The following is a 25,031-nucleotide window of genomic DNA, read 5'->3' on the forward strand; positions in this document are numbered from 1 at the left end:
TGAGGAGTAGCAAGACTAACTGATTGGGTAGAGACAGATGCGGATGGAGTGGCAAAGAGAGCTACAGTGCAGGAGTCCCAGGACTGTGTAGAGATAGTAGGCTGAAACAATGCGAGAGGCACAGGAGTGTTGCACCAGTGCAGGATGGCATAGAGAGGTATGCAACGGTGCGAGATGCATGGAGTGTTGCAGCAGCTCAGAAGTTAGAGAGGGAGCACTTGTCAGTAGCAGGTAGAGCTTCAACATCAGAGTATGTTTCTAGCCCAACAGAGAGGTCAGTGGGGAGTTTTTTTTTTGTTTTGAGAGTTGTTGGAGCAACCACACTTGGTAGAAGTGTTGCATGCAGAACATTCCAAAGGTACAAGATTGGGTTTGTGTTGAATGCCTTTCTTGTTGAGAGGGAGTGTTGAAAATGGAAACAAGAAATGCTAAAAATAGAAGTTCTAAAAATAGCACTGCTATAAATAGCAGTTTGGGTACCAGTGCTCGATTGAGCAATAGGGAATGAAAAATGGAAGTGCTAAAAATAGCATTGCTATTTTTAGCAGTCCGGGTTGGATTCCAATTTTAGTTAGTCCCTGGACTAAAAATAGGATGTAAAATTCAAATTTGAACTTAATAGCTGTTTGAAAAAAATAAATTAATTAATTCACCATGAGTTAATTAGTTGTGAAAAATAAAACATGAAGTCTATGTGAGGGCATGCAACCGTTTCTCCATTAATTGAGGAATTTATCCATCAGTTAAAGAGATAAGGACGAGTTCTAATTTGAGTTGTAATTAGTTGACTCAGTTAACTGAGTCAAGTCCAATTAGATTGGTTTAAACAGTTTGTTTAAATTAATGTGAGTTTAGTTAGTTAATGCATGCTTGCATATAACTGCTGCACTTCAGATAACTGAATATTCTCTCATGAATAACTCATGCATGTCAATTCAGGCAGAGACCCAGTTGAGATCAAAGGAGGGACAATGTACTATCAGTTGGATGGATTTTTTTCCTATAAAAGGAGCTCATCCATGGAGAAGGATTTATCTCCTTCAAGATTGTGCAGTTGGATCAGAGGTCAGTGAGTGTGTGAAGAGGCCAATTCACACAAGTGGCTGCACTAGACCCCAAGGAAACTTGCGCAAAGAAATAAGAGGCTTGAAGGGCAGAGGAGAAGGTTTGAGAGAGGCCTTTGACTGTCTATGAGCAGAAGAGGGATTACAGAGAGAGCAGGATAACTTGTGAGCTGATTCTTTTTGTAATACAGACTATATTTCCACTTGTATGATAATACAGAGATCGGGGTTTTAGGCTGAGGCTTTCCCCAGAGTATTCTTCTGTGTTTCATTTGTATGATTTATTCTTCTCTGTTATATGTGTTCTGATTGATCTAGCTCAAATTGATTAAGCTTCCGCAAAGTTTGTTGTAGAAGTAGATCTAGTAATTTGCTTTAGTATATTGCATTATTAGGTGATCTACAGTGGGATTCTCTCATGAATAACTCATGCATGTCAGTTCAGACAGAGACCCAGTTGAGATCAAAGAAGGGACAGTGTATGATCAGTTGGATGAAGTTTTTCCTATAAAGAAAGCTCATCCATGGAGAAGGATTTATCTCCTTCAGGACTACGTAGTTGGATCAGAGGTTAGTGAGTGTGCGAAGAGGCCAATTCACACAAGTGGCTGCACTAGACCCCAATCAAAATTGCGCAAAGAAATAGGAGGCTTGGAGCGCAGATCAGGAGGTTTGAGAGAGGCCTTTGATTGTCTATGAGCAGTAGAGGTATTGCAGAGAGAGCATGATAGCTTTTGAGCTGATTCTTTTTGTAATACTGGCTATATTTCCACTTGTATGATAATACAGAGTTGGAACCAGTTCCCACCATGGATGAAACCATGCATGCAAACAGTGTGAAATCCAACTCGAATTGTGAGGCCAGTGCCTCACCTTCTAATCCTTCCATGGATCCCTTCTTGGATTTCCTCAGTGGACAATTTGTAGCAAAATGGCCCATCTCATGACAACGAAAGCATCACACTTTCAATTTGTCAAACTTCTTCCCACCATGGGAAGAACTGGATTTGGAATGAGAAACCTTCTCCTTCCCCTTCTTCGCCTTACTTGCTAAGGCACAATTTTCTTCATCCTCCATGGATGAAGAACCATCTCTGGTGCTTCTTCTTATCTCCTCCTGCATCAAATCCGACCAAAGTCGTTCCCAATCTAGCAGTTTCTCTCTTCCATTAACCGAGTCCCGGTAGCTATGCCAACTCTTAAGAAGACCGAGGAGTGCAAGGCTCACCATGTCATCATCAGTTGTCGCGATCCCTACACTTCCAAGCTCATGCCTTCATGTGGTGAGCTTATTCAGAGACGTAGATATCGTGTCACCATTTTCACACTTGATCTTCCAAAGCTTGTCTTTCAGTGCTAACTTCCTCTGATCACTGCTATTTTGATATAGATCTTTCAATGTTTTCCACATTGAAAATGGCGTCTCCTTCCCATGGATACTTGAGACTATGTGATCTCGAACTCCCTCCAGAAGGATTCTCCTTGTTCTAGCCACACATTTCTTCCATTCAGCCAATTCAACAATATCAGTTGGCTTGGGGACTTCTTGATCAATGAAGTCCTTTAGGCCGTTATCCTCTAGTACTGCTTCCATGCTATATAATTTGAACTACCATTAAGGGCATATTCGGGTCTTAAACCATTGAACGCCATAGGTGAAATAGAGATGTGATAAGAACTCGATTTCTATATTCAGGAATCATAAAAATCAAACTTCTCCTTCTTGTATACTATTCTTCCTTGATCACCTTTGCTCCAATACCATGTAGAAATTCCCACTGTAGATCACCTGATAATGCAATATACTGAAGCAAAATACTAGATCTACTTCTACAGCAAACTTTGTAGATGCTTAATCAATTTGAGCTAGATCAATCAGAACACATATAACAAAGAAGAAGAAATCATACACATGAAACACAGAAGAATACTCTGGGAACAGCGTCAGCCTAAAACCCCAATCTCTATGTTATCATACAAGTGGAAATATAGTCTGGATTACAAAAAGAATCATCTCACAAGCTATCCTGCTCTCTTTGCAATCCCTCTGCTGCTCATAGATAGTCAAAGGCCTCTCTCAAACCTTCTCCTCTGCCCTCCAAGCCTCCTATTTCTTTGCGCAATTTTCCTTGGGGTCTAGTGCAGTCACTTGTGTGAATTGGCCTCTTCACACACCCACTAACCTCTGATCCAACTATGCGATCCTGAAGGAGATAAATCCTTCTCCATGGATGAGCTTCTTTTATAGGAAAAAAAATCCATCCAACTGATAGTACACTGTCCCTCCTTTGATCTCTACTGGGTTTCTGTCTGAACTGACATGCATGAGTTATTCATGAGAGAATATTCAGTTATCTAAAGTGCAGCAGTTATATGCAAGCATGTATTAACTAACTGAACTCACATTAATTTAGCTCACCTGATAATGCAATATACTAAAGCAAAATACTAGATCACCAACTATAGAACAAACCAATTAATGACATGCATTGGACAATATTTCAACCTAAAAGTGGCCTCCTAAGGAAAAATAATAAAATAATAGTTAAAATAATAAAATAAGAGTGATGAATTTTGGAGGGAAAAGAACAAAACTACTTTTTTTTAATTGCATTTTTCTCGTCTCCTTATAGGTATACTCAAATTTAAAGTGTAGACACTCGTTGGATGAAAAATTGAATTCCACATCCAACGAGTACCCATTATGCATACTTCTAAGAAGATATAGATGCATAATTTAGTTCATGTTCATTCATCTTTCATAAATCATAGAAAACCACCTACCCTTCCTACATCAAGACACCACTGAGCCCTTCCTTGTAGGCATCTATACAAACCATGAAGTCCTTGTATGGATATGCAATCCCTAAGATTGGTGCATTGGTGAGCAACTATTTCAACTAATCAAAACTTGTTGCACACTCAGTTGTCCATTTAAAGTTCCTTCCCTTTTTCCACAAGGTGGTAATTGGATGGCCTATTTTGGAGAATTTTTTTATAAACCTCCTGTAGTAACCTGCCAGTCCCATGTGTTGAAATATGTAACTAGGTTTGGTCATCATAATGACATATGTAATCATGATTTTAAATATGTGATGTAAATATAGAATAAATTTATTATTTTTTTCTTGAGGCATGGGTTTCATGCTCAAAGGAAATGTAATTTTAGGTCAAGCACCCATTGAGTGCTTCTAGGGATTGTCATTTAATATACAAGTCAATTGAGTCATTGTCATGTATTAAAGACCCATTTGGGCATGTTACATATTTTAATTTTTGTTTTTTAGTCAAAGTAGATTTAAAATACCCTCCAAGACCTCATCATGATGCAAATATCAAGTTGGCCTTCACAAGTGGACAAGTCGGCCTTCACAAGTGGACAAGTCATCCTAAAAGAAGCAATTCAACCTAGTAGGAGACCTATATATAAAGGAGACTTCGACCTCACTTGGAGGACACACTCACTACACATAAGTTCGATCAAGAAAGAGAAAAGGGAGCGAAGAAGAGAAGGACAAGAAGAAGAAAAGAAGAGCGAGAATTTTTTACTATTTTTCTCACACGTGCAAAGTGTCTTAGCTCATTCTTCTATAGAAGAAAGACCTGAATTGCAGTCACTCCAAGAGAGCCGAGTTTTGGGTCAAAGGAAGTATCCATTGAAAGTCGAGTTAATAAGAAGAAGGATTCATCTCAAGCGAAGGAGAAATAAGGACAATGTCACTATCATTCTCTCACATGTGTCACATAGGATTTCTGCAGAAGAAACCATTGGAGGTCAAAGTTCCAGAAGAATATGATGGGAGGTTGAAATTGCAGAAGAATCTACTGGGGGCGATGAAATTGCAGAAGTTGTTGAGCTCAAATTTACTGGAAGGAACACTCATCAAGGAAGAAATGTTTCACTTGGTCTTGGAGGGGTCTTGGGAAAGGGATATAGGTTTTGGAATTGCTCAATTGAATTTCTATAAGAAGTGAATAATTCTTGTGGGATTTCCTCTCAAATGGAGAGGTTTTGGCCCTCGATGATCGCCTATATCTTGTGTCCTCTTGTATTAAATTGTTCTTTATTGTTTGGTATTTGTTTGATGAAAAGAACACTAAATATAATCAAGTAAAAGAAGAAGCTAATTAAGTTAAGTAAAATACATCACAAGTAGTTATCAAAGTAAGAGAAATCACCTAACTTGTTTCCCATAGATTTCTCAACACCATGAATGACCTCACCTTTGTCACATTCTTTGGTGTTGGCCATTCCATTATGGCACTGATCTTATCACAAGTCACACTTTCTCAACTTGGCATAAATCTTATGTTCTCTTAGCAATTGTAGTATTGTAGCTATATGTTTCTCATGTTCCTCCTTGGTCTTTAAAAATACCAATATGTCATCGATAAAGACTACCACAAATTTGTCCAGATAGGGGCACAACACATTATTCACTAGGAACATAAAAGTGGCAGGGGTATTAGTAATCCTAAAGGGTACTACTACAAACTTGTAATTCCCATATCTCGTTCAAAAAGTTGTCTTATGGATATATTCCTCCTTGATGCACACTCGATGATATCCTGATTGTAGGTATTAACCCTGCATAGAAATTATTTGCAAAAAAAATCTTTAAAAACAGAAAATATACAATGGCAAGAAACACAAAACAAATACACATATATTCTCCCCTGGATCCCAAAACCAAGACTACCATATTGATTTCTCATTATGATCCTTTCAATGTTATAATACATATATATACATGCTGAAGCATTCATAAACCCCAATCCATTAACCCTAGATTAGAACATAATTATAGTTCCCTTGACCATATCTACAAAATACCATGGGAATAAAACGATCATGCCCAAAACCATGTGAAAAACCCATGCACAAAACCATAGGTAGGTTCTCCCACCTAATATAGGGTCCAAAAAAATTCACAAGGCACTGCCGCCCCCCTAAAATCCTCCAACAAGGTGGGTTGCACCCCCCCCCCCCCCCCCCCCCCCCCCCCCATGACCCCCATACTATGCCTGACACAATGAACAGGATGGGCTATCGCCCGCAACCCCTCCCCCCGCCCCGCCCCCGCCCCCCTTAACCCACCCCCCTGCACGTGTGACTAGTCATGGAAAGAATATAACACACACCCAACACTGATCTCAAATCAATTTTGGAGAATATTTCCACTCATCTTATTTGATTGAATAAATCATCAATTAGTGGCAATGGCTACCTATTTTTTATGGTCACCTTATTTAACTGATTGTAACCAATACATATCCTAAGCATGCCATCCTTTTTCTTCACAAACAATACTAGTTCTCCCCATGGAGACACACTTGATATTATATATCCATCATTAAGCACCTCCTTCAACTATAATTTCAATTCAACCGACTCCGAAGAGCCCATCCTATATGGTGCCTTGGATATTGATGTTGCTCTTGGTACTAGCTCAATACAAAATTCTACCTCCCTATGAGGAGGCAATCCAAGAATGTCTGGAGGAAACACATTCTAGTACTATTATAAAATAGAATATTTATTTAGGAATTCACTATCCTATTCTCCTACACTATCATTAGCTTCAACACTACTAGAAATGCGCACAACAAAAATAAGACACCCTTTTTTACGGTTGTGCTTAGCTTGCATAGTTGTGATCATTCTCACTGAAGTAGGCTTCCTTTTGCCCTGTAAAATTATTCTTTCTCTAGTCTCATGTAGGCATTTAATAGCCTTTTCATAGCAATCTAATTTTTTCCAATGTGTATACAACCATTCCATGCCCAGTAACATAGTATATGCACCCAAGGGAAGAAGAATAAGGTTTGCTACTATTGGCATACCATTGAGTTCAAATGTACATGCTTTCACCCATTGGTTTACCCTTCTTTTTATCCCTATTGATAGTTGAACTAGCCACGATTCTGCAAGAATTTAATTAGATAGTTGAGAATGATCCACAAGTTCAAGACTAATATAGTTTTAATTAGTGGCAGGGTTAATTAAAATAGAAACAATTCGATCACAAATCTTACATTCCACTTCAATTATAGAAACCCGATGGTCAGATTTCCTATTGTCCATGGCTGCATAAACCTAGGTATACTTTGTGTTATATCCCCCACAGTACAAGCTTCTTGTGCATTGTAGATCCATGGCCTCACATCCTTCTGATGTGTACAGTCTTTCTTGTGGTTATTCTCTCTAATTTTCCAACACTTCAATGGCTCCTTAGTATCAAATATATATTGTCCTCCTATAGGTTGATGCACACAACCTTTTTCAGTCGACTTGAATTTTGGTTGAGGTCGACATGTATTGGATGAGGCCATACCTTCACTTTTACCTATAGTTTTCACCTTACCTCCTTTCTTATGCCATTTTTCTTTATTTTTCCTATTATGCTTTGGCTTCCAACCACTTTTAAATCCAAGCCTGTGTTTTGACTACTCATAGCAATGCTTCATTTTTTTGATCGCATCCTGCAATGTTTGAGGTTCATCAAATTCAATCTCATACTTGAAAGACAAGGGTAGCCCAATGATGAAGCTCTGGACTTCTTCTTTCTCATCCTTCAAATAGTGTACATATCATAGTAGTTCCAGAAACCTGGTGACATACTCATTTGACATTGGTCCCATCCTGAGCTCCTAAAATTCCTTTGCCTTGCTATCAACTGTATCTTTTTGACATGTACTTTTTCTGGAATAGTTCTTCAAATTCACTCCATGTCAGATCTTCTTCTTGTATATCTTTCACATTCTTCACATCTTCCCACCATATATCTATTTTTCCTTTCATGTTGAAAGTGGCTACCTTTGCCTTCATGTTCTCAGAATAATTATGAATTCTATAGATCTTCTTCATTCCCGACAACCAAGATTCTGCATCTTTGGGCTTCTTCATATCACCATCAAAAGTAGGGGGTTTAGCCTTCTTAAATTATTTTGTCATTTCATCTTCCTCTTTCCTGTTTTGATGATGGTGATTCTTCCTAGGGTAGAATCATGGTGTTGTCTATAAGTACTATATACCCTCTCGAGTGTACTCACTAGGGTATCTCCTCTTATGATATCTTCACTCTCCCACCTGTGCCTTTTCCTAGACCTGCTTCCCTTTGTCCCTTTTTCCTTTTCATCCATTTCCCTATGCCCCTATTTTCCTTTATGACCGGATCCTAGTCCATGTTGTCCTTGCATTTGCAGGTTTGGCTCTATAGGATGACACCATTCACTTCTGCTTTCCTTTTTTGTGCTTTAACCAGTCTTTCATTATCAGCCTTGCAACTTCTCAATTCAACCCTTAGGCTCCTAAGCATTTTCGTTGAGTCTGTAGAGTCTTCCTCTACTTGCTTCTCAACTAACCTTTCCCATCCAATTGACCTTTCTTCTTGCTCATGTTGGTATCTATCAAAACTATACTCAACTATCTTGTTGTTCATTCCCTTAGCCTCTTGGTGCATGGGATGTGTTGATAGCACACACAACTATTAGCTATATCAACTAGAGATGCATAATGCAAGATATCACTTGAGATTATTTGGTGAATATTTTGGTACTAAGCCATCTAATCGTTAGGGTTAGTGCATGCATGAAAACATCAATTGTTATGTACACGTCAAAATTGACATCAATATATTATTTGCACATGTGTAAAACACAATCAAGCAACACTTGTCATTAAATCCATAACAAAAAACTATCCTAATGACTTATTTTTTACCCCGAGGTCCAATGTTGGAAACCTGGCTCTGATACTACTCTATAACACACCCCCTTATTTAACCAGAGGTGGTTACTATGTTAACTTGAGTCTTAATGTGCAATTATGAGAATGGGGTGAATTTTTCTTCTCTATTTTTTTTTGTTGTTTTTCTTTTACCACGATAGTCATCCACTTCATGATCCTCATCAAAATGCTATGGTGATATATGGTTTTTCCCTATTCGACTATGGGAACAAAATAAATTTCATTTTATATTCTCTTCCTTTTTTCCCTAGGACATTGTGTCATTCCACTTGGTACACTTGTGGTGCCTTCGTGATGTACTATTCCCACATTGCTTTAAATTATGATATGATAGGTGATATGTATTACATTTCCCTAAATTCACCTTTATGAGATTATTATTTGATTCCTTAAACCTTAGGTATACATTTATGTATGTGTGCTTAGGTATGTATCTAAGTCATATAACTCAAAAAATGAGGACATGGTTGAAGATGTTGATGATAGTGCTACATATGATGGTCAACTTGATGAGGGATGGGAAGAGGTAGATGGTTCTCAAGAACTCATTGTCAGAGGCCACTTGACAGAAATAGGATTTGAAGCAGAGGAAGTATCTTTTTCCATCAAAATTTTTATATATAAAAATCCAAAATCCAAATTCTTCATTTCCTAATGAATCAATAATGATTTATGCATGTTATAAAAGGAGTGTTATTCCTTTAATTGCAAAGAAATCCTAAGAAATAATCAACAAGAGAATCTATTCACAAAGAAATCCTAAGAAATAATCAACAAGAGAATCTATTCACAGTTTTGAAAAAAAATTAAAAACAAAACAAAAAAACCACTCTCAAATACCCTAATTAAAAAATATATATACATATATATAAAATCAAAAAACAAATAATTTTATATCACATTTTAAAAATTTCATAAAACTAAAATTTTTAAACTAATCACAATTTATATAGATAAATAAATAAATAAAACTAAATCAAAACAACTTAAAAAATCAATAAAGCTAAATCACAACAACTTTAAAAAAAAATTCACGTTACGTTATTACAAAGTATATGGGGTTAAATTCAACGGACTCTATTCAATAGATAAGAAATGTTGTTTCTTTAAAATCCGCGTGAATTTATTTTTTCCCAATTTCGTGGACCATGAATGTACTCTTTAATTAAATCTATTACAATTTACTTTTTATAATTATAATTTAGAACTTTTTAGTTATTAACACATTCGTATTAACACAAAGCTGAATTTAAATTTATTGACATAAACACTGGACAAGTAAATTAATATGAATATAAAATTTTGAAAAAAATAAATTTAATTATATTAAATTATATATATATATTTTAAAATTTTAATTAATTATTATTATTTTTAAATATTATAAATTAAATTAAATTTTAATAATATATCATATATAAATATTATTAATTAAATTTAAATATGTTTTTTTTATGTTTTAATGTATATTGAAATTAGACACTTTGCATTAATTCAAATGAAAATTATATAGAATTTTTATTTTTATTTTTATTTTTTTTTCTTCTGTTATTGTATGTCTAAAAAAACTATACCAATATCATAAGTTTAGAATCTTAAGGTTGCTAATACTTCGTCTAACTAAAGCATCTTGTACATAAAAACATATAATAACGGATTGACTATGTCAAAACAAACAAGAGAGACAAAAAATACTATTAGTGTTGTAAGCAAGAAAACAATAAGACATAATAACTATATTTGAGCAGCATCTCTAAGCATCCACCTTAGCTAGTCACTACCTTTCATCTTGAAAGAAAAAAAAAGTTGATTAATATCCTTACTTGAATAGTGTATCTCACTACACTATTCAAATGATAAAGTTATTTATGTCTACCATAATGTGCCAAATATATTAAAAATTATAAAACTGACATCATATCAAAACAAGGAAAAAAACCACTCATAAACACTCTCTTTAGAAAATATATATATAAAATAACAGAAACAAAAAATTTTATATCACTTTTTTAAATTTCATAAAACCTTTTTATAAATATTTTATATTAATCACAATATTCTAAATCCAAACAACTTTATAAAAAAAAATAAAAAATAAAAATAAAAATCATCCGGTTGCAAGGTATGGTTAAACTCAACGGACTCAATTCCATAGATAAGGAATGATTTTTTTAAAATCGGCTTCCGTTTATTTTTTCCCAATCCCAATTTCATGAACCATGAATGTACTCTTTAATTAAATCATTACCATTTATTATTCATAATTATAATTTAAAACCTATTAATTATTATCACATTAGTTGAATTTAAATCGATTGAAATCTGAAATAAAACACTGGACAATTAGATTTGTTCGAAAAGAAGCCCTCCGTTCTTTCTTGAATTTTGGCCTTTGGTAACATGAAAATAAATAAAAACTTGCAACTTAAAACCTTGATGTCATAAATTCATGTCCAAAAGTTAAAGAAAAGTGCAATACGTGTTTATTCTTTTTATTATGGAAATCAAATGGTTTTGAAGCTTTTGTGCTTTAATGGGAAACTTTTGTGCTTTTGTTTTAATTATAACCGCCATGCTGATCGGCGGGTTAAATTTAAATTTATTGGTCCAACATCTCTATTGATCCTTGGATTGTGACTAGAATTCCCATCCGAACGGTTGACATCGAACTGTGGTCACCTCTGTTTGATCCGATCCAACGGTTTTGTATTTAAATTTTCTCTTGCTAAACGGTTAGATGGCGGTCGTGGATGAAATGGGATCCTATATATAGAACATTCCAGACTTAATTCCATCAGGTTTGTTTGAGACGAAGGGCTTTGCTCCTCTCTGCTATTTTCCATGCTTTAAGCTCGATTTCTCTCAGGGAGGATTGTGGAGTGGAGTGTACTTGGTGTTGTTTTGTGTATCTGTTGTTGTCTTTGAGGTCTGTCTATGTGCCGTGTCTGTGGATTTTGTGTGTATGTATGCTTGTTTGTGGTTGTTGCTGTTGCTGTGATGCATTCAGTGTGTGCTATTTTCGCGTATGTGGACCCTGAGAGATAGAGCTATTTTTGTGGATGTCGAATCTGAGCGATAGAGGTGGAAAGTGTGGCCGTGGAACGAGGGAACGATATGCATATCCAAGTGAGTGATTATTGTGATTATATATCTTTAAATTTCTATACATCTTTAATTGATTATCTTTAAAACCTGATTTAAATTTCTATATATCTTCTGAACTTTAAACTTTGGTGTTAAATCGAAATAAAGGAAGAAAGAGTTTGTTGTGTTAATCATGGCTTCTCTGGAGTGATTATATATCTTTAAATTTCTATATATCTTTAATTGATTATCTTTAAAACCTGATTTAAATTTCTATATATCTTCTGAACTTTAAACTTTGGTGTTAAATCGAAATAAAGGAAGAAAGAGTTTGTTGTGTTAATCATGGCTTCTCTGCCTCTCAGTGGAAAAAGAAGTGAAGCTGCCCTAAGAGCTTGGGATCGGAATCAACCATGGAAGAAGGAATTATAACCACAGCAGAAAGAATTATGATGGAGCGACCACGGCAAGTCGCAGGTAGATGATAAAATCATCCATTTCATTTTACAGTTACATTTACATTTTCTTTCATATACATATTTTATGGTTTCAATCAAATAATGATGATCGCAAGCCTGTATGAGAAAGAAATGACTAAATGACTCAACATTGAATAAATTAGAATAGATTATATAAATATCTTGTAATTGACTGTCAATAAATTTGTTAGAATAGTTCAGATTTAAATTAGGTCTAACTGAATTTGAAAAGAGAACGAGATCTTCATGAAATGAATTCCATGTACATTATGAATTCCACTGTATATACATTTTCCAGCCTGAATTAAATAGGATATAAATTTATCACACTTACTAATACTCCAGGCTCTAGTTTAATTTTCAACCAGGATAACTGACTCTGTACATATCTTCCCGGCAATTTTGACATCAACGTTGTAGTTGAAGGAAATTTTAATTGGCATTAAATTACATTTGGTGCTTCCTTTAAATTTTGTCTTAGGCTAACAATTGAGCATCGCCATCTCCATGCCGTGGCCAGGATTGGCAGGGACTGCTCTCTCACTGTTTAATAGGTTCCTTCTCGCGATTCTTACAGTAATCCTCCTTGCTTCATCTAACATATTAGAAGCGAAAGGGAATTTCCATGGGCATTACATTGCGTTTGGTGCCTGCTTTGAACTTGCTCTCGGCTTACAATCAAGCATCATCATCTCCGTGACGTGGACGTAATTGGCAGTAACTGCTTTCACTGTTTCACAAGATCGGGGGCGCCTCGGCTTTCCTCCTACCGCTAGTTCAAAACCCTGGAACGCCATTAAGTAATACTTCAGCCTCTTTATTAGCATACTTATTCCGTTTTCTTGAGCATTCTTTGAAATTTTAATAGCTCTTCTGTGTGCATTTAAATTTGCCCATTTATTAAATTCAATTCGAATTTTTAATATTTCTCTAATTTGTATATAATTTTATCCACTTATTAAATGAATTGTAATATAATTATATTTTTTAATTTACTTCATAATAATCATATTTCAAGTCATGAACTCTGCATTTGAATTTGTGTATTTATTAAATTCGATTCATGAATTTTACTGGATTTATATCTTTTAATTTATTTTATAATAAATATGTTTTCATTCATTTTAATTCATAACCTTTGCTTTTTATTTTATTTATTTTAATATTTTTTATGAACAATTAAATTTGCATTTTTTTTAATCTTAATATTTCTTTGCAATTAACTTATAATTTAAGGTTCTATTTTTTAAGAAATTATAAATACGAAATTCCCAGATAAAAAAGCAATCTCTTAAGTAGATAAAGAAACAATCTCTTTTATACGTTATATTTCTTATTTTTTTTAGTTATTTAAAAAATCTTCTTAAAACTACTTATCCTCCACCCACTTTATTTGATTTCAAATCGCTATCATTGATTAAAAAAATATCCTCGTAACAATTTGGTCGATTTGGTAAGTTTGGGCTGGTTGCCTTCGTGCATTGCAAAAAACAACATCGTGGAAGCGCTTAGCAGGGACTATACTGGCTATGTATTAGTTTATATAGGGTAAGCTTGTTTTTAAATACTTTTGTGGACTAAATTTTTCTACCTAACAGGTGGACCATATTTTAGAAGAATAGACTCTTCCAGTAACTATGGTTTTTTTTGCCATCATGATATAAGTACGGTCTTGTTCTCTGTCAAAATTCATATAAAAATCTGATCGTTTCTTCTCTCTAGATTATAATTTTATTAAATTTAATACATTAGAACTAATTTATAAAAATAAAAAGGATATTTACTTCATAATTTAGATCTAGTCTGAATGCTTCTTCACGATTAACATTTTAAAAATCAAATAAAAAACGGAGTCTTATTTTCAAGATTTAATCATGCAGTGCATCCTACCAGGTCCCTGATCTGCATTTTACAACAAATATTTAAAAATCTGAAAACTTTTTCTCTGAAATTTCATTTGATGAGTTATATAATTTATCCCACTCAATGAAATATAAATATTCTCTGAGTACTAAACTTTAATTAACAAAGAAAATTCAAGCATTGCATTTTTAAAAATATCTAAAAAGTAGGGATCGTTGAAAACTTGCTCAGAATGAGGTAATGTTTGATGAGGTGCTTCAATGACAACCTCTTTAAAGGCTGCCAATTTATCTGATGAGTTGGTTAGAAGTTATTGCGTAGAAAAAAAGTAGAGCTCTGTAATGTCCAGGCGTGGGCACACATAGGTCTTATAGCTGCTTGAAATCCCGAGGTTGAGAAATCCAAGCGGTTATCCATTCCAAGTTAAGGTTAAGTATTCCAATTCTGTTCCTGGTTAGATTCTTTGTAATGTTACCATTGGAACTTTTCGAACATGCGTATGTAGAGGGTTTAGTTTCGAATCCCTCGAACATCATTCCATTTTGTCCCCATTTCAATGGGGAATGGGGGCAAGTGTATATGATTATATTTTGTTTAATTCCTAGTCTTGTAAAGGTGGATGTTAACATATTATTCATTTAATAACTCTCCAATTTACATTATTAAATATTTTGGCACATCATCAATTTTTTTTTCTTTCAGATTGACATCTTGTCTTCATACATCCTCCGGATATTTGTCCAACGAGCAGGCGATTTGGTGGCTTGGGGGATCTTAAAGATAAACTTAGTTTAAGTTCTGATCCTTTTCTAAACACCCTTTTTAAAACACGTTCATAAAATTTCTGTTGGTTTAATAATTTAATATCTACTTTCCTGAACATTGAATTTACATTTTCAAATTTTGCACTCCAAAAAATCCTCGGATAACATCAAACAAACCAAGGATATAAAGGCCCTTTTGAAACCCTATTTACTTTCAGTAACATTGAGGGTTTTTTAATTTATAAAAACGTATATTCGATTTGCAGTTATAATGTATCGAACAGTCTCACAGTTTATTCCCTAGGAAGGGAAATAACCATAACAGTCCATATGTTTGTTCCTTAGGAAGGAAAATATGTAGCCAGAAACAGTCTTGAACACTGTGTATGAAAAACAATAGTGAAATATTGTTCTGTTATACAACAGAACGTTCCAACAGTGAACCCTGGGAAAACGCTACTCTGCTAATAGGCGATGAACGCCTACCGATTAAAATGATTCGAAACCGAGCCGCTGCGAAGGTAAGGAGGCCGAGAGCCGGTCCTCTGAATATGCAAGTCCCGCAATCCCGTTTAAACGATGCCGGGCCGAGCAGCTGCGAAAGCAAGGAGGTCCTCAGTCGAGCATTAAAGTATGCAACACTGCCAATTCCGTCCCTAGGAAATTTGCGGCCGAGAAAGGGTGAGCGCCAAATGAGTGCAGCGCCCATATCTTTGCAAACCAGGGTCAGAGTGACCGTGGATCGACAACTTCGGTGGAGGCAAGCGAAAACACTAAAGCATGTGATACTCACTCCAGTAATTGTCCTGTGCCACGATGATGGCCTCTCTCTCTCATGGTGCTGAGAGAGAGCAGTCTCCTCTCGGTGAGGAGGAAATGCAAAAGTCTGCGAAAATTAACCCCATGTCAAATTTTGCTCACTCCAAAAGGAGCCTAAATAACGTTAAACAAACCAAGCATATAAAGCCACCTTTGGATTTGAAACCCAAGATGCATGAGATGACGAAATCACCAACAACCGGAAACTAATGAGGGTTGTTAAACAAACCAAGCATATAAAGCCACCTTTGGATTTGAAACCCAAGATGCATGAGATGACGAAATCACCAACAACCGGAAACTAATGAGGGTTGTTGTTTAATAATTTAGTATTTGATTTTAGTAGCACTAATAAATAATGCACTTGAAAAAATATTATAATTAAAATTTTATAAATTGAATTTATTTTAAATACTTAGATGAATAATTATTATCTTACTGCAAATCACGTATTTAGATTATTTTAAATAGGCAGACGAGTGTAAATCACATGTTTTGCGAAGGAAGTCGGAAAGAAGCATGTATTTATGTTGTAATAAATAAAGGGAAATAAATGAAAGAACCCGGGAAGAAAAAAGTATTTATGTTGTAATTAATAAAGGGAAATAAATGAAAGTCGGGAAGAAGCATGTATTGTTGTAATAAATGAAGAGAAGGAATTAGGTCGGAATTAAGATATCATGGAATCAATTCACGTGCGGAAGAAGAATGTATTTATGTTGTAATAAATAAAGGGAACTAAATGAAGAATGGTTAGTTATATATTTATTATTTTAATTTTTAAATAGTTAGAATATTAGTTTTTTGTTTTTAGCTTTTTGTAATTCAATCATTTTCTGGTTCAAATTGATGATGAGCTGGTCCAACCTTCCAATAATCCCCTCGCTAAAAAGACAATGTCAAGAAAGTGATGCTAACATGTTTTCATAACTTTCTTTGATGTCTTTGAATGCAACACATTTCAAAATGAAATGCTTTCTCCGATTCCACAGCCCTAGATGTGCAAAATGTACATACTTGTTCTTCACAAGCTTCTTTAGGCCTTTTCCACTGTCTTGTTTCACACCGAAGTTGATGTGAGTTAGTCCTTAATTTGAGCAATAAGAACCTTTGACCTCCACGAGATGCTAGCTCCAATGAACTCTTTTTGTTGTAGATCACATGTAGGGTCGAATTCCTCAATGTAATATTTATTCTTTCTACCCAATTATTTTCCCCATACCTTTTTACGAAACTTCTCCATAACAAAATCCTTTAGCTCCTTGCTATTTGCGGGACATGCATTGAGGTAGATATTCCACTTTTGCATCCATGTGTAGTTTTGTTTCATCCATGTTTTCTTTCTTTCGCTCATGCCTTCATTGAAAATAACATTAGGTCATCTACATACTCTCATTTGCTCAATTCCTTTTAGATATCTTATGAGCCGCACCATAGCAATTGCTTCAATAGGAATTTCTCATGTTTCACTCAACATTATCTCATAAGGTACTGAACTTTTTATTTTGAACTTGCTCATGATCAAGCGTTTGAGTTTTATTGGTTAACTATGTTAACCAAATATCTTAGCCAGATGAATGATTATTATCTTATTCATTTCCAACTAAGTGTTGAAATGGATTTGAATTTTATTGGTTAGCTAAATATTTTAGCCTACTTGTAGACTAAAGTCTTAGAAACTTCTAACCCTATCTCCTTACTCAGGACAACAATACCAATCATATATTTAGGTAATATAAGTGTAGTGTTGAAATGGATTTGAGTTTTATTGTTTAACCATGTTAACCAAATATCTTAGCCTACTTATGGACTAAAGTTTTAGAAACTTGTAACCCTATCTCCTTACTCATTCCCTATCTCCTTACTCAAAGACTTCGATGCCAATAGTTTTGTTGGCTTATTTGATGAGAAGGGTTGGTAGCGTACTGGACTAGGGGGGTTGACTTTATTTTACTGTCGAGGATAAAATATTTTGTTATAATTAAAAATAAAAATAGTATACATTTCAAAGTATTTGTGGAAATTTAGTGAAGTCATTGAAAAGCACTAACACAAATGTCCACGAAGGATAAATAATAAACGAAGGATTTGTACTTTTGTGCACGTTCCACAATTAGGTCGGACAGCATTGATGGATTTATCGTCAAACATCACATCTTATATGTTATGATATTGATATTACATTAAGGCAACCAATATTTCTGGAGCTATAGCTCCATAAATGCACAGGGGCAATATATGCTACTTGTTAGATTTTGTACTTGCGTAAATCTAATGAGTGGAATATACTGCCCCATGCATTAATAGAGCTATAGATCCAAAAATATTGATCGCATTACATTAATGTATAATATTTGTTTATTTCCCAATATCTATCATCATTTTTTATTTAACAGGTTTTATTAATGATATAAGAGAATGGTGTAATGTCACTTTGATGGCCTGTCATCTTTAACTTTCATCGAACCATACACTCGTAACAACTAGCATGAGGCACAAGGCTTCAGGGCTTCGAGTTGGGAGCGCCCGAGAGAGTCGAAAAACTAAACCCGTAGTATGGGCGCACTTAGATGTGCGACAGGCGCCCACGTTTAGTTAAAGGCAACTCGGGTGGAGCGTTCGGTTAAAGGCGACTAGGAGGTGAGACGTTTGATTGTGTGTAACCCCACCATCGGTTAAAGGCGACTCGTTTGGTTATGTGCGACAGGTGGGTGAGCATGTGTAGTGGGTGCGCCGATTGGCGGGTGCCCACACGATGTGCAATATGGATGAGCAACCGTGTGGAGGCAACCGATAGACGAGTTGTGCGACACGATTTGTGCGATGGACGAATCAGGTTGTGAACGAGTTGGTCAGTTTGGGTGAGCTAACCCAGCGGTTGATATTATGATGGATGAAGATTGTGAATGGGTATGTCATGGTGGGCGAACAGGTCGGTCAAGCATGGATGTGGACGAGCCGACCCATGGATAGGCCAAGTGACACGTCCCTTAGGAAAAATACATTCGTTGGAAGTGCATATAAGTATGGAGGAGGCGTGGAGCTTAAAGACATCAAGCAACTTGCTCCTCATACAAAACAAAGCGAAAGAAAACAAATGAAAACAGATCGAAGGGCGAAGGCGTTGGAGGTGGGTCACAAGTCAAGTAGGAAGTTCGGGTTCTGCAGGTAGCTTGGATAACGTATAGGCAGGCCACAGGCAGGGGCATGGGCAGGTAGTGCCGCTGGCACTGGCTTGGGCGATGCATCCACCTGGCGAGTAAGCATTGCACGACAAATTGGGCGGAGGAAGAACCAATGAGTTATCAAATGTGAGTTTGGTCGGGTGGCAACATGGGCGGGGCTGAACGACGGTGCCGGGCAAGGCTGAAAAACAGCACTGGGAAAGGTTGAACGACGAGTTGGGTGCGACTAAATGAAGAATTGGGCAAGGTTGAATGGCAAGAGTGTTGCATGAAGACTTTGGGCAAAACGAACTTGTGGTTTCCATTAGACACAGTGCAGACAGGTGACAATGACAACACAGTGGGCAACACTACACGACACGGGCACGATCATCAACAAAAATTAGCAAGGTGTGCAGACCAACCTTGGGTGGCTGCACAGACTTGTAAAATATTGTACTTGTATAATATTTGAAGATTTTATATATTTTTGGGTAGACTTAACTATGAGTTTCCCCTCCCAAGTATATGTGTGTGTACTTGTGTATTTTATGATTCTGATGCATAATTGAAGATAATTGAAGAAGATAAATGGTTATGTTATTTCCGTTGCAATGTGAAACACTTAGAGAAGAAAATTGGTTAAGTGTTAAAGTAGGCATAGTCCGTGTATTGGAGTATTGGTGTAAAGAAAAAGTACGACGGTGCCACACTCGCTTATGTGTGGTTGAAAGAATACCATGGGGATATGGGCGTGACAGTTGGTATCAAAGCCAGTTTTGCAGAAAGTGGGCTTTGGTTGAAGAAGAAGCAGGGATACGATGACAGTGGTTGCAGTTGTTATTGAAGTTTGGCCACTTAGGATTTGGTCGCAGTGCGACATAGTTGAGCAGGGGTGAAGCATTGAGCTTGGCCCAAGCTGAATGATGGAAGAGTGTTGTGAGAGACTTGTGCAAACATTGTACAAGTTGAAGCACATGAAGGAAGAAAGAACGAGGATTCAAGATGAACTTGAGGTCTTGGAAGAGAATGTTAAAAGAGAGCTTCTTCAACTTGGTTGGGCAATGGAGCACGTTAAAGCTATTGATTGGGACAAAGATAATGAAGCCACATACGAAGAGGAATGTGTTGCAGAAGTGCCAGTGGAAGAGGAAGAACTTGGGGCATCATTACTTGCCCAAGTTGAGCCAAATTTGTGCACATTGCAGACATTGATGATAGGAGGCACTCACATGGAGATACCTCATGAAGATGTAAGTATTGATGTTACTTGTGTTTCATTGGAGCTTTTGGAGGATGGGCCATATGTAGGGATGGGCAAAGGAAGTTTTCCAATGCAATGAACAACCTTTCCATTGACAATTACGATGAGACTTCGTGCTTTGAAGTAGCAAGGAACATTGGTTGTTGTAGGACTTGTTGGGGAAATTTGTGACCTTATGGCAGAAGGTGCAAATGCCTATGACAAGGGAGGAACATGATGAGCTTTGTGATGGATGAGTCATGCTTAGACAAGTGGATAATTGGCTAAGTGCTCGACATGACTCATGTACATATTGAAGGATGGGAACACCAAAGTTATGATGCTACATGATACTTGGGTGGACTTCTCCATGGCTAAGACCAAGAGGCAGTCTTGGTGGACCTTTAGTGGGGGAGGCAACGACGATGGAAGGAACCTGCGATATGATGTGATATGAGGTTAGAGTGACCGAGGGCACTAGACCTAAACGAGAGCTAGGATGTGATGATAGAAGTATTTTTGGGTCTACTAGAGTGGACAAGATGGGCAATAGGAGTCATGGGCATCGAGTTGTATAGATGGGAGCATGGCAGACTTCGTGCGGGGACATTATGCAGGAGCACTCATATAGATGCCAATTATGGGCATCAAGGGAGAAGTGCTAGGGCAAGGATGTTGTGTGGATGGACTTGCTGATGCGACATGACGAAATTTTGCAGATGAACCAATGGGTATGTTGTGCATATTTAGACAACAAAGACCATGGTTGGAGACATGAGCGACCTATGAGAGTATTCATACGACTAAGAGGGTAGAGGCAGCTTGCGATGCCAATTGAGATCGAGGTAAGTGTGTTTGCCAAAGTGTTGGATGGAGATGGTTCATGGGGGTTTATGATGACTTGAGAGAGTTGAAGTTGATGAGGACTTCATACTATGGTGGTCTTGGAGTATTCAATTAATTGAAGCGCTGAGGTCAGATGTTGTATTTGACTTTGATGCAGTATGGGATGCATACCTTGGACACATTATGGGGTGTGTTCGTGAGGAGTGACTTGATGGATATGATAGAGACGAGACACTTTGGAGTTAGATGGAGTTGCAACGATGGTGATGCCTTGGTGGGAGCACTTGGGCATGGGTTGAGTTGATGAGACTTAACCAATTTTTATGGACATGATGGTTGATTGGTCTATGACCATTGGCAACACATGAGCGAGATAATGAGGCAGGTTTAGACTTGCCCATTTGACATTATTGATGGATGGCATATCGCAGATGAGATGGAGGTTTCTTCATGGACCTGGGTATGGCACATTGAACATTGGATTGATGGGAGGAGTTCCTGATTGATTTGAGGAGAAGGGCCTCTCACACATGGATGATGATGCTTAGATGGATGTAGTTGATTGGTACATCACCATAGGCAGCACATGGACATTAGCATCGATGACAACATGTTGCAGATGAGATGGAGACTACTTCATGGACCTAGATATGGCTTACTTTACATTTGGATAAAGATGGGATGGATTCTTAATCAAGTTGGTGTTGTGACAGGATGGCAGAGAAACAACCAACGGTGGCATGAGGAGGAGAATTCTTGTGGTTTGGATGTAACAGTTGGACTGATCACCTGACTAGTTCACGCCATGGGGGCTAGAAGTGCACCAAGCTGTATCAGAGATATGTCGAGGTTTTACAATATATGTTGTGTTGGGATGGAGTATCATGGAAGATATTTCACATGATGACGATACATGGTGAATTGACACGATATATGTTGCAGTGAGAGCATGTAGCCGAGTTGGATGGACTGACCTTCCACGATGGGGAAACATGAGGGGATTGCGATAGATGTGGTTGATGATTATGGATGGAGGAGACTTCCCTATTTATAGAGTCATGAACCTTGATGGAAGTTTATGGGATGGAGAGTAGAGTTGGGCAACATGGACATTGGATGTTGGAGCTAGCGACACTTTGCGATACTTCAATGATGGTGTTGTCGAGGACGACAACCTTATTTAGAGTGGGAGAGGATGTCAGGGCTTCGAGTCAAGAGTGCCTGAGAGAGTCGAAAAACTGAACCTATAGTATGGGCATGCTTAGATGTGCGACTGGTGCTCGCGTTCGATTAAAGGCGACTCGGGTAGAGCGTTCGGTTAAAGGTGACTAGGAGGCGAGACGTTCGATTATGTGCAACCCCATCGTCGGTTAAAGGCGACTTGGTCAATTATGTGTGACGGGTGGGCGAGCATCTGCCTGATGTGCAATATGGATGAGTGACCATGTGGAGGCGATCGTTGGACAAGTTGTGCGACGAACGAGCTATGTGACAGGTGAGTCAAGTTGCGGACAAGTTGGTCGTCTTGGGCGAGCCAACCCGACGGTTGATATTGCGACTAATGAAGATTGTGAACGAATGCTTCATGGTGGGCTAACAGGTTGGTCGAGCATGGACGTGGGCATGGTGACCCATAGATAGGCCAAGTGACGTGTTCATTGGGCAAAATGAATTCGTTGGAAGTGCGCATTAGTATGGAGGAGGTGTGGAGCTTAAAGGCATCAAGCAATTCACTCCTCATACAAAACATAGCAAAAGAAAACAAAGGAAAAAAGATCGAGGGGCGAAGGCATTGGAGGCGGGTCGCAGGTCGAGTAGGAAGTTTGGGTTCCACATGTAGCTTAGGTAGCGTACAGGCAAGGGCGCGGGTTGGTAGTGCCATTGGTACTGACCTTGGCGATGCATCTGCCTGGCGGGCAAGCGTTGCATGACAGATTGGGCAAAGGCAGAACCGAAGAGTTAGTGAATGGGAGTTTGGCCAGGTGGCAGCACGGGCGGGGTTGAATGATAGTGTGGGCAAAGGTGACCGACAACGCTGGGTAAGGTTGAACGACAATGTTGGGCAAGGTTGAACGCTGACCTGGGCATGATTGAACGAAGAGTTGGGCAAGGTTGAATGACAAGAGTGTTGCGCGATGACTTTGGGCAACACGAACTTAGGGTTTTCGGTAGAAGCAGTGTGGACGGGTGGTATCGTTGCACGACATGGGCACGACCACCAGGAAAAATTGGCAAATGTGCAGGCCAACCTTGGGTGAATGCACAGACTTATAAAATATTGTACTTGTATAGTATTTGAAGATTTTATATATTGTTGGGTAGAGTTAACTGGGAGTTGCCCCGCCTAAGTATATGTGCTTATACTTGTGTATTTTATGATTTCGCTACATAATTGAAGAAGATAAATGGTTGTGTTATTTCTATTGCACTGTGAAACACTTAGAAAAAAAATCGGTTAAGTGTTGAAGTAGATGTGGTCTGTGTACTTGAGTATTGGTGAAAATAAAAAGTACGGCGGTGCCGCACCTGCCTATGTGTGATTGAAAGACTACCACTGGGATAGGGGTGTGACACAAGGGGTATACTTGCGCCGAAAGTTAATCTTGTTATTACATACATTTAACTGTCATAGATTATATATCACATGATAACATAACATAGCTTGGATATCACATGATAATATGGATGTATAAAAAGTTAATATTATTTTTCATATATTTGTCTATTATAAATTATAATTATAGCCTAATATTATAATTTATAATTATAGCCTAATTGTTATATGTTTTGGAATTTTTTTGGGTATACTTTTTGATAGAAGTTGTTCAAAATAGAGATTTGTTGGAATCACAAGTTCGAGTTGTAAACTCTCTATAATATGGGTTCCTAAATATTTTTCAAAATACTGAATCCATATATGTAATAAAAAATGCACTTTTTTTGCCTTGATTGTTGGTCATATATCCCAAACCCAAGCATACTTTGTTACCAAATTTCTATTAGAATTATACAAAAACCGCTCCCTCCTACCACCCTTTATAATGTTTATTATTAATACCATTATTATAATGATATAATAAACAAATTAGATAGCACAACAATAAATCATGTGCTTTTTGATATATTTTAGTAGTTAAAAAATGTTAATAATATTTTTAATTAAGTTGTGTTATTAGGATCTTTACCTATTGCCAAAATTAAAATAAATCACTCACAAATTAAAATATTTATTATTAATATTATTATTTTAATGATATAATTTATATGTCACGGAAATGATAATTTTGATTAAGTTATGTTATTAAGGATTTTTATTTATGGTCAAAACCTCCATTAATTTGAATTCAAGTATCATGTTAATACACATCCAATCACTTCCGTATCAGGCACAAGACCTTTTATTTCAATCCAAATATCCATATAAATATAAATCTAATCACCTTAATCTTCCTTAATAAATTGCACATTTAAATTATTTTTTCAAATTTAAATTTTAAATTATATATAAACACGGCTTAAAAATAATTATTCATAATTTTTAATTATAATACGAGTGTTTTACAAAGTGGGAAAACTTATCATAATTTAGTTGTCAAATCCATAGTGAGGACAACCATCTCTGGATTTCTGGCTGCCGAAAGCAGGACTCATCGTCCTTATTCAAGGAAAAGGATGGTTTCATTGTCCTTATTCAAGAAAAACAATGCCACATGGAATAACCCACAAGTGGTCCTTAAGGGAACAAACTTTCACTCCTACTAGATACCTCTAGATTTTGGGTCATTAACATGTTTCCTTATGTTCAAAAAAGACAAACTCTTAGCCCAACAAAAATAGTTTTAGAGCATACTCTGTACCCTAATTATAACTCACTTGAGTTATGAGTCATCTTTTTGCCTTTTATGGCCACTATAAATATTTTTTTATTAAAAATATTGGCATCGCGTGAATACAA

This window comes from Pinus tabuliformis, chromosome 2_1 (genome assembly GCF_031772625.1).
Source record: "Pinus tabuliformis cultivar Carrire ecotype Pingquan chromosome 2_1, CPIR1, whole genome shotgun sequence".
In the NCBI taxonomy this organism is placed as follows: domain Eukaryota; kingdom Viridiplantae; phylum Streptophyta; class Pinopsida; order Pinales; family Pinaceae; genus Pinus; species Pinus tabuliformis.